The sequence below is a fragment of the Rhinolophus sinicus genome, linkage group LG11, assembly GCF_036562045.2.
Source record: "Rhinolophus sinicus isolate RSC01 linkage group LG11, ASM3656204v1, whole genome shotgun sequence".
Lineage (NCBI taxonomy): Eukaryota > Metazoa > Chordata > Mammalia > Chiroptera > Rhinolophidae > Rhinolophus > Rhinolophus sinicus.
The window spans coordinates 63,054,466-63,066,287 of record NC_133760.1 but is presented as its reverse complement, the minus strand read 5'-3'; the positions used below and the strand labels follow the sequence as shown (position 1 = coordinate 63,066,287).

Here is an 11,822-nt window from a genome sequence, read left to right as displayed (position 1 = left end):
ACAAATCTAGTGCCCATCTAGCACCGTACGTAGTTATTACAATGTCATTGACTATATTCCTTATGAAATACCTTACATCCCCATGACTACTGTGTAAGAACCAATTTGTACTTCTTAATTCCTTCCCCTTTGTCACTCATCTCCAACCCCACTCCCATCTGACAACTATCAAAATGTTCTCTGTATCTATGAGTTTGTTTCTGTTTTGTTTATTTTGTTCTGTATATTCTAGGTATAAGTGAAATTTCATTGCATTTGTCTTTCTCTGTCTGACACTCCATTCAGCACAATACCCTCCAGGTCCATCCATGCCACTGCAGATGGCAAGAACCCATTCCCTTTCATGGCTGAGCAATAGTCCATTGTATGTATGTACCACCTCCTCTGTATCCATTCTTCCATCTACAGACACCCAGGCTGCCTCCACATCTTGGTTATTGTAAAAAATGCTGCAATGAACATATGGATGCACATGTCCCCTCAAGTTAGTGTTTGGATTTCTTCAGATAAATACCCTGAAGTAGGATTACTGGGTCCTTCTTTACCTCTTGTTATAGCCTTTGTTTTAAAGTCTATTTTGTCTGGTATAAATACTGCTGTCCCAGCTTTTTTGTTGTGTGTGTGTGTGTTTTTTTTTTTTTTTTGGGGGGGGTGTTCATTCCCATTTTCATGAACTATCTTTTTTCATCCCTTTACTTTCCATCTATGTGTCTGTCAATCTGAAGTGAGTCTCTTGTAGGCAGCATATGTAAGGGTTTTGTTTTCTTATCCATTCAGCCACCCTATGTCTTTTGAGTGGAGCATTTAATCCATTTACAGGGAAAATAATGATTGATTGATATGTAGCTATTGCCATTTTGTTATTCATAATTTTTATCTTAAAGAAGTTCCTTTAATATTCCTTGTAATACTGGTTTGGTGATGAAGCACTTAATCTGTCTTCAGTTCTAAATGATAGCTTTGCTGGATAGAGTAATCTTGGTTGTATTTCCTTAGTTTTCATCACATTGAATATTTTGTGCCAATCCCTTTTGGCTTGCAAAGTTTCTGTTGAGAAATCAGCTGACAATCTTATATAAGTTTCTAGTTGCCTTTCTCTTGCTGCTTTTATGATTCACTCTTTGTCTTTAAACTTTGCCAGTCTAATTATAATGTGTCTTGGTGTGGACCTGTTTGGGTTCATCTTGTTTGGGACTCTCTGTGCTTCCTGGACTTGTATGTCCATTTCCTTCACCAGGTTAGGAAAGTTTTCAGTCATTATTTCTTCAAATAGGTTCTCAATCCCTTGCTTTCTCTCTTCTTCTGGTACTCCTATGATGTGAATGTTGTTATGCTGGATGTTGTCCCAGAGGTCTCTTAAACTATCCTCATATTTTTGGATTCTTTTTTCTTTTTGCTGTTTCAATTGGGTGTTTTCTGCTACCATGTTTCCCCGAAAATAAGACCTAGCCGGACTATCAGCTCTAATGCATCTTTTGGAGCAAAAATGAATATAAGACCCGGTCTTATTTTAATATATATGTTGTATAATTATATATATATTATAATACAATACAATATAATATAATACCGGGTCTAATATAATCTGGCTATAAGATCTGGCTAGATCTTATTTTCGGGGAAACACGGTACTTTGTTTTCCAAATTGCTGATTCAATCCACTGCTTAATCTAGTCTGCTGGTGATTCCTTCTAGTGCTTTCTTCATTTCAGTTATTGTATTCTCCACTTCTGACAGGTTCTTTTCTTTTAATGACACATTTATTCAGTGTCATGATCAGACTATTACATTTAGCAATCAACAGCATGGGTGCAAAAAAAATAATCTACTTTAAAACCCTTTGTTGGAATGAATAACCTGTTATACATTCAGTCACAAATACAGTCCTCGAGTTTTTTGCCCATACACATGCGTATTGTCTAAAACATGTCTTCTTTGTAGCAGCTAGGCCCCGCCACCAAGGTGCTTGGCTGAGTTCACAAATCTGTTGTAACCTGTAGCTCCCTATCTCTCCTCTGGCTCTCCTTTCCAGCTAAGCTTTGTTTCCTGGCAGTAATTAAAACCTTCTGCCATTGCCATAGCTACTGCTGCTGCTGGAACCACCATAGCCACCTTGGTTTCGTGGTTTGGCAAAGTATTGGCCTCCACCACCATAGGGGCCAAAGCTTCTGCCTCCAAAGTTTCCTCCTTTCATGGGTCCAAAATTTGAAGGTTGATTGTTGTAACTGCCAAAAGCATTGTAGCTTCTGCCACCTCCAAAATTGCTTCCATTATTACCAAATCCATTATCACCATCTCCACTGCCACCAGACCCTCCACCACAACTGCCTCCAAAGCCATCTCGACCACTGAAGTTTCCTTCATAATGGAAGTTGTCATTCCCACCAAAACCACCTCCTCGACCACCACCGAAGTTTCCAGAACAACTTCGACCTCTTCGACTGGATGAAGCACTAGCCATCTCTTGCTTAGATAAGGCTTTCCTTACTTCACAGTTGTGGCCATTCACAGCATGGTATTTCTGAATGACAATCTTGTCTACAGAGTCATGGTCACCAAAGGTTATAAAAGCAAAGCCTCTCTTCTTGCCACTACCTTGGTCAGTCATGAATTCAATCACTTCAATTTTCCCATACAAATTATTATTTCAAAATAATCTCTTAGGTGATTTCTTCAGTGTCTTCTTTAATACCACCGACAAAAATCTTTTTCACAGTTAAGGGGGCAGCAGGTCTTTGAGAATCTTCTCTTGAGACAGCCCTCGGGTTCCACAACTCTTCCATCCACCTTGTGTGGCCTTGCATTCATGGCTGCATCCACCTCCTCCACGGTGGCATAGGTGACAAACCCAAAGCCTCTGGAGTACTTGGTGTTTGTGTCTCTCATCACCACACAGTCTGTGAGCATCCCCATTGCTTAGAATGGCTCCTCAGACTCTCATCAGTTGTTTCAAAGCTCAAACCTCCGGGGAAGAGCTTCTGCAGCTGTTCAGGCTCTTTGGGAGACTCTGATTTAGACATGACGACCACGGGAGGGGTGACCTTAACGATGCTTACTTGGCAGCATCCACCAACAGAAAGCCAGGTTCTTTTTTTATGGTTTCTATGTCCTTTTTTTATGCTTGCTATCTCTATTGAAGTTTTCACTAAGTTCCTTGAGCGTCCTTATAACCATCGTTTTGACCTCTGTCTCTGATAGGTTGCTTGCCTCCATTTTGTTTAGTTCTGTTTCTGGAGTTTTCTCCTATTCTTTCATTTGGGATCTATTTCTCTGTTTCCTCATTTTGGCTGCCTCTCTCTATTTGTTTGTATGTATTAGGTAGATCTGCTACATCCCCCAGTCTTGGCCAGGTGGCCTTAGGTAGTAGGTGTCCTGTGGGGACCAGTGGCACAGTCTCCCTGGTCACCTGCACTGGGTGCTCCAGGAGTGTCCCTGGTGTGGGTTGTGTGTACCTTCCTGTTATAGTTGAGCCTTGATTACTATTAGCACATCAGTGGGTGGGATTGACTTTCAGGCTGACTGGCTATGGAGTTTGGCCACAGCTTACAGGCTGCTGTGTGTGGGGCTTACCCCACTGAGTGGGATTCACCCCAGTGGGCTCTAGTGCCTGTTGAGACCACCCTTGGGTGTGTGCTTATGGGTCTAATTGGGCGGTGCTCTGCTGTGGTCTGAAGCCAACCTCCAATTATTTTGGTTCTCGGGTCTCTTGTGAGGGGCTCTGGTGCAGGTCCAGGTCACCCACTGCCTGTGACTGGGCAGGGGCTACCTGGTAAGAGCTACAAAGCGATCTGAGTTTGTTTGCTGCCTGTGCTAACCCTGAAGGTGTGTGGGAGAGGCCAGGCTGTGAACCAAGGATGTCTGCCACCAGTACTGGGCCTGAGGTTGCTCTGCAAAATGCCAGGATACCCCAAGGCCTGCTGCCGCCTGCCAACTCCCTTAAGGTTCAGCCATTGATAAAACCTCCTGCAGTGCACAAGTTGGGTGAGGCAGGGTCTCAGGGAGTGACGAGAATAGAAAGAATTGTGGTCACCAGGTTAATATAAATTCTGGTTTGGTGCCAGTGCTGAGCCTGAAGCTACTCAGCAAAAGTCTCAGGGCACACCGAGGCCAGTGGCCACCCACCTGGGGTCTATCAGACTCTAATCGTTTTACAAAGGAAGTGTGTAATGTAGGTAGGACTGGCTGCTCTTGTAGAAAGTGCCTCCGGCTTTGGGGGAATTGGGTGGGGTGGGGTCCCAGTGAGTCAGCAGGGCAGAGCTTCAGAGCTCACCAGACCAATCAGATTCCGATTTGGACATAAGCGTAGGGGGCGGGCTCAACACAGGAAAGATGGCGCCTTCCTGCCGGCTGCACAGGAGGAGGACCTCCTCACAGGGAAATGGTGACTGTCCTCCAGCCCTCAACCAGAAGCAACACAACTCCGTCTGACCCCCGAATGTCTCCGACACCCCCGAGTTACTGTCCCTCCGCTGGAGCCCAAGGTGAGTGCCTGGGTGTGAGAGAGTCTGTGTGTGGGCCATTTAAGAGGACGCCTGGGTTTCCCACTGCTTTCCATCCCACCTGGATGGTTGGAATCCCCACTCTTTTTCACAGCCAGATGTTGTCGAGGCTCCTCTTCTCAGCACTAGTACTCTGGGCTGGGAGACCAGTGTGCGGCTGGGGTCCCTCCCTCCTCTGGGGGAAACCTCCATGGCCGAGATACCCCTCCTGATTCTCAAGGGGAGGTTTGGGGTTAGCCAGTTCCGCGTCTCTGCCCCTCTTACCAGTCTCCACATGGCTTCTTTATATCCTTCATTATAAAACTTCTGTCCAGCCAGACTTCAGATGGTTCTCCATGTTGACTGTCCTATAATTTGGTTGTGATTTTGATTTGTTCATTGAAGGAAGCAGGCACAGGTTTATCTACTCCACCATCTTGGATCTCCCCTCCAATTAACTATTAACTCTCCAGTCCTCTTAGGATAAAACTTAAATTCCTTAGCTTGGCATTCAAGGTCCTGTGAAATCTGGTATAACTGTAAATATATTAAAAACCAACAAATTGTACACTTAAATCAGGTGAATATTATGGCACGTGAATTGTATCTTGATAGAACTGTTATAAACAAACATACAAAGGTTACATGCTGCTTGTCCAACACAGGCTGGTGGAAGTGGGGGTGGGGTGGCGGGAGGCTCTGCTTCACATAGTGACTCAAAGACCCAAGGTAGAGGTTCCACTACATTGTTTCACTGCTGTCCCAACCCAACCAAGTCTTCAAGGTTTGCCTTGAAAGAGCAAAAGCAGTGATGAGTCCCAATTAATTGCTCAGGTCTGGAAGTGGTTCACATCATTTCCATCTACAATCGACTGGCCAGACCTAGTTGCTTTATCCTGCCTGTATTCACTAGGATGGGGATGAGTCACCTTACCATGTGCCAGAAAGCGGAGTACAATGGACTATAGTAAGCACCAGAAGTTTCTTCCACAATAACAACAACTATTGAGCCCTATTATATTTCAGGGGCTGCATTCGGCACTTTACTAACATTATATGGAGGTGAACCTGATGATAATAATAGCTAACATTTTTTTGAGCTTGCGATGTGCCTGTCACTATTCTGTAAGCATCATATGTATTTAATCATTTAATCTTCATAACTGCTCTTTGCAATGGGTACTATTTCATCCATTTTACATATGAGGAAACCAAGGCACAGAGAAGAGAGGTAAATTGCTAAGGTCTCATAGCAAGTAAGTGGTGTGGTCAAGATGTAAACCCAAGGAGTTTGACTATAGCACCCAAACTCTTAATCCTTCTACTGGTGGCTTTCAAATTATTTTACTGTGACTCACAGTAAGAAATATGTTACGTGTGACACAGTATGCATATATGCATGTATAACAGAAACAACAGAGCGACAAAATAATTCTTATCATTATGTGTGCCACTCTGATACTTCATGTTTATATTTATATTTTTGTACTGATTTCAATCACGATTCATTCACGAATCCATGATGAATGATTTCATGATCTGTAATAGGCTGTGACCTGCTGTTTGAAAAACTGCCCTCCATCTACTCTCTGGCCTTGTTATTACTCATCTCGTGCAGCAGGGACACTGTGACAAGCACACACAAGGGACTTGATGCCAGCTCCAGGAGAAACCACCGGATGAGCATTCGTATCATGCCAACTAAGGCAGCTTTCTCCCACCTCTGCCCACTCCATCCTTCCATACCCGCAGCCAAGCAATCCTCACTTTGGGAAGAGAACACCTGAGATTGGGTCTGTGGAGGCAGGAAGCTGGGAGAGGCAGCAGGCAACAGGCAAAGGGTGTAGGTGCCACAGGAAGAGGATAGATTCCTCAGCCCCTCCCATGGAGGGGGTTGGGCCTGAAAGACTCAGGGAACTAGTCTACCAGAGGCTGGCTCTAGCATGTCAATATTTATTCACGTTTGTTTGCGAGATGAGATTTAGGTGGCACGCGTCGCTGAGAGAAGGATCAATGTTCACCACCCTCATTGATACTGGAGAATAACTAAAAATAAGAGAAAGAGAGAGAGAGACACACATTTTGTCACTTTCAGCATGGCTGTTCCATAAATTCTTGTGCATACTAACATGCACTGTCTTCTGGGTGACTTCCATGTATCAGACACTTCAAATACATTCTTTGGCTTCCTCCTTACAACTTCCTGGCAAAGACAACTGGCGATGTTCCCTTCCCATTTTTCAGAATGAAGAAACTGAAGTTTGGTAATATGAATGTGCCCCAGGTCAAGAGGTGCCTTTGCTTTAAAATTTTAATATTTTGTTCCTCATGGACTTTTTGGCATTCATTTAGATTTTTAAAACATTGCATTCAAATATAATTTATCTTGGTACTGAGATGTTGGGTGGCCCCTCCCCCTCAAATTCTGCACTGAGGCAAATACCTCGCTGGCCTCACACGGCCTAGGAGCACCAAAATAAAAATAATACAGAAAAGAATCCCCCCACCGGGGGGGGGGGAGCAATCATTATCCACATTGCTGTCATCGATGACTGCCACACTCTTCTCCGTGCATACATGAGAAACTGAGTGAGCTCTACGCAATTTCCACCCCTGCAGCCATCACTCCACCCCTTTTTCTTCCAGCCAAGAAAGCAGGTGGATGAGGGGAGCCTTCTAACAGAAGTAACTGTGAGACCACTTTTGTAAGAAATGCCTAAGGCATTCATGGATTCTTTATTTCTAGAAACCGATGGCAGTACCGCCCCTCGCAGCTGTTGGGGCACCCTGAGTGAGGTATGGTGGCTCTGTGTCTGAGCCACTTGGTGCCTGTGGCTCCTTATTTCTGATTGAAGGGACTTGGTGGGGGAGACTTACCCATACATCAGGGTGAGGGAAAGAGCCTTGGGGTACACATAAATCTCCTGCACTCTGACTTAGCAATAGGTTACTGATGACATTGAGTGGTCGCCTTATTCATCTTGGATCCTGTTTTCATGGCAGCAGAGAGGATGAAGGTCAGTGAACACACAGAATTGCTAACAGGGTCTGGTATTTTTAAGCAGGTCACAGAGCAGCTTGTCATTCCCCATCAGCATGCGCTTGGGTGAAACGCCTGATAACTTCCTGTCTGCCAGCTCTTGTTTCATTCTCAATGGCCAGACCCATGCCCTTGCTGAGAAAATCTAGAAGAAAAGATCTCTGTGCACCGGCAAAGAAGTATAGTCATTCAACAAATTCATTCATTTACCCAACAAATATTAACTGAATATTTAGTACCAACAGGTACGGTTTTAGGTCCTGGGATGACAGAGATAAACAGGACCCAGTCTCTGACCATGAAAAACTTCCTTCATAGAGGAAGAGACAGTAAACATACTTAAAAACAAGCCAATGTTATATCTGGCCAGATCTGATATGCCATATGATGAAAACAAAAGATGATAAGGCTAGAGATGAGGGCAGTGTTGGTTGCCTTGACAAAGAGGAGGAGAGGGAGCCATGTGTACCCCCAGAGAGACACAGTCCAGCGTGCAAGAAGAGTCCTGCATGGCCCCTGAGAGTGATGTGAGTTGTTTGTGAGTGTATGCGATGGGGGCAGGGGAATGGTGGGAGATGCAAGGAAGCCTGTGCAGGTAAAGCAGAGAACGTGACTTGGAGGCCGCTAGGAAATGAGGCTGCAGCTAAAATGGGAGAGGCAGGCATGGCTCAGACTCTTGATCCTTGAAGGGCCATCACAAGACAGTTGGGTTGTATTCTGAATGTGACAGGAAGGTATTTAATGGAAATGTCATGATCTGATGTACACTTTAGAAGGAACATTCTGGCTGCTGTGTGTAGAACAGACTGAGCAGTAACAAGAAGAGAGGCAGGGAGAGCAGTGGGTGGCCAACTGGAGCCGTCTAGGAGAGAGAAGAGTGTGTCTTGGTCTAGGGCAATGTTACATAGTGGGTTGTCCGGGAAACAGACTCTGAGATGGGATTCAAAATGCAGGGTGTTTATTCAGGAGAGCCCTTGGGATTCACATCTGTAAAAGAGAAGGGACTGGAGCAGGAGTGGGCAGGGGGAGAAATCAGGCTGCCATGCAGGCCCAACAACAGTCTTGGCCAACCCTACAGGGAGCTCTGGTGCTGTACTGACCCACCGGAGATGTCCCCAGTTGCACTGAGATGGACAGGTATTCAGATCATACTGCAAAATTGATCCGGCATTGGATGTGGGCCACCCTGGAAGGGCTGGGACGTGGGCAAGGTGGCTCTCTGCAGCTGAAGCAATATCTGAAGTGTCTATATGTCCACAGGACTTCTAGCAGCTGCAGGGACAAAGCCTTCACTGAGAGGCATCTACAGTAGTTAATAGGATGAGCTGCAGCCACCATGCTGCAGCTGGTCTCAGGTCCACAGCTGGAACTCTTTCTCTCCCTCCTCCACTATCCATTCTAAATTCCTCTCACTCCCAGCTATAACCTCAGCAGGTCTTAGGGAGGGATTTACCTGGTGGTGTGACCAACACCTTGATAATCATATCCTCCTCATTCTGGAGTCGCCACACCTATCCACTCAGTTACAATGAAGCAAGAGAGCCTCCTACCTCCTCTCACGGATCAAGGTCAATTACACCAGCCAGGATGGTGTAAATCATTTAATTTAGTTATAATTTAATGGGGCTCTTGCTGTGTCTCTGGGCAAAATTGCCTTCATTGTGGTAGTTGTGAGATGCAATAATTTGTCCTTTTCTTTACTTGGGTGGAATGTCCCACAACGCCCCAACCACTGGACCCCTAAAAATTTTACTGGTATATGCATCCTCTGGAGTGCGTGTTTCTTTCCAAGTTCTCCAATGTGCTAAACCTTTCTTGCTCAGGCAGTCTGACTAGCACGATGTCATTGATGGAGTAGATCAGTGTGGGATGTCCAGAAAGTCCAGACATCTTTGAACTATGACAAAAGTCAAGACTGTTAACTTAGTCCTGGGGCAAAACTATAAATACTTACTATTGTCTGTTCTGTCTGAATGCAAACTGTCTCTGATCCTCTTTATTGATGAGAACAAAAACAAATCCATCTGCCAGCTAAACATGAATGCAAGGACTAATTATTGTGATAGACCAAGGGTGTCCAAACTGCGGCCCGTGGGCCAACTGCAGCCCACAATCCATTTTTTATTGGCCCGCAACAAATTCCAAAAATATATTTAGTTTACTTAAATAAACCAGGTGAGGCAATACATACTTCACCTTGAGTGAGTGGCCCAGCTGTTTGAGTATTTTACCGCATATGGCCCTTGGTAAAAAACGTTGAAAAAAGTTTGAACACCCCTGGTTTAGACCATGGAATCTGAGCCGAATAAAGAAGGGATGGAGGAGGAGAAGAAGTTGACTGTGCAGGGAAGGTGGTGGTGATGGACAGTGCAATGAGATAAGGTTAGAGAGTTAGAGTCTTACTGGTGTCAAGGAATTCATGAAGTATAAGTATTAGAGGAAAAAACAGGAGCAAGTGGTATTGGTCCGGGTGCAATGCTTGAATTTAAGATTTAATGGTAGTAGATTTATTGGTAATTACAGCACAGAGAGAAACAGTTTATAGCAGTTGAAGGGGTCAGTTAACTGAGTTATCAGGCACCAAGAATTATATGGATACGGAAAGTCACCACGAATGATTACAGAAGGGGAGTGACAGTGGTAAGATACCTAACAACACAAGAAGAGTGACCCTGAGGTCAGCGTCGGGATAATGGGGCTTACAACTGATGCCACTTTACCTCAAGTTACCTGGGACGTTGAGAGAGGAAACAGACTAAAGCTGAATGGGCTACCTCACCGTCAGGCTCGCTAAGATAGACAGGAAAAACAGCCACCTCCCAAGAGAGCTGCCTGGGAGGCCCTGTCCTCCAAGGGGCGCCTGTTCTCACTTAACAGCAAGTTCAGGAACACTCAGAAAAGAGCTGGCGGTTACAGCACCAGGGGTGTGGACAATGAGGGTTGTCAGCAGTGGTCTGTTGATAAATGTTAAATAACCAGTCCTGGGGGTGGCGGGGGTGGGGATTTGCAGTGATTGCCAGTTTCTGTGGAATAAATACTCCCACCTCCTACCCCCACCGCCATTTCAAGCCCCCCCCCCACCTCGAGGGCCAAGATTAGGGTGAGTCCAGTGAAGCACTTGCCTTGGGCTCAAAATTTAATACAGCACTAAAGAACTCAGTAATTATGATAAATAAGAATTTAATATATATAAAGAGAATACATTCAGTAAGTGAATAAATATGATGATTTCATACAGTGGTAACAACACTGAAAGAGTTAGAACAGGACAGGAGGGTGGAGCGTGCAGGGGGGGCAGGAGGGAAGGACTGCTTCAGTCTCGAGAGGCTCCACATTTCAAAAATTTGAAGGGTTCTGCGAAAATCCTGAAAGAGGTCTTGTCTACTGCTGCAGGCATCATCAGTTTCATCAGAATCAGGGCTTTGAATCACCAGATTTTGTCAAGAAATGGGGGCATATGCCAGAGAAACGCCCTGACTTTGCAGAGGCCTTCTGGAAGCCCAGTCAGGCAGTTTTTTCTTTTGTTACAAGAAAAGGAAAGCCCATTGTCAAAACAATTTGCCAACCTTGAACATTTATGAGAGTGAATGAGTCATACAGCATTGTATATTTTCTAAGTATTATTTCTGTGGAAGAAATAAGTTTTCAAAGCAATAAAAATTCATTACATGCATACAATTCAAAGTACATGATTTTATGTGTATTCTTCCAGGGAGGAGTTCAAAGGTTTCTTTCAGATCCTTAAATACCGGGTTACTGCTACCGCAAAGTTTAAGAGTCTCACAGAATGGCCTCCATAAAATGTAAATGATAACAAATATACATTATAAACCCAGAGACTGCAAGATGCGTGTACACACATGTAACTTGTGATATATACATACACATATATACCAGGGGTGCCTAAAAAATGTATAGACATGACTGACATGCATCTTTTGTTATCCATATATATTGAATATTACAATTTTAATATAGTTTTTTCCTTTCTTTAAATGTGTATACATTTCTTGGCACCCTCTGTATGTGTGTGTGTATTATGTATACCATATATAGACATATATATATGTCTATATATGGCAAAAAGGCAATCGGGCTCCAGAACCAGAGTTCTTACTCCGTACCAGGTGCTATTCTAAGCACTCAACAGGTGTTAGTTTAAGTAAGCCCCACAGAAAACTTAGAAGATAGTTACTATTATTCCTCCAGTTTGTAGAAGAGGAAACTGAGGCATGGAGGTTAAAAAGTACCATAGGTCACAGCAAGTAAGATAGAGCCAGTGTCTCAGTTAGAGATCTGACTCA

The 11,822-nt window shown here is 44.3% G+C and overlaps 1 pseudogene; it reads right to left on the bottom strand.

Annotated features, from left to right (window-relative positions):
- Positions 1-1,611: 1,611 nt before the first annotated feature.
- LOC141567584 (heterogeneous nuclear ribonucleoprotein A1-like) overlaps positions 1,612-11,822 on the bottom strand; it is a 35,178-nt pseudogene continuing 24,967 nt past the window's right edge.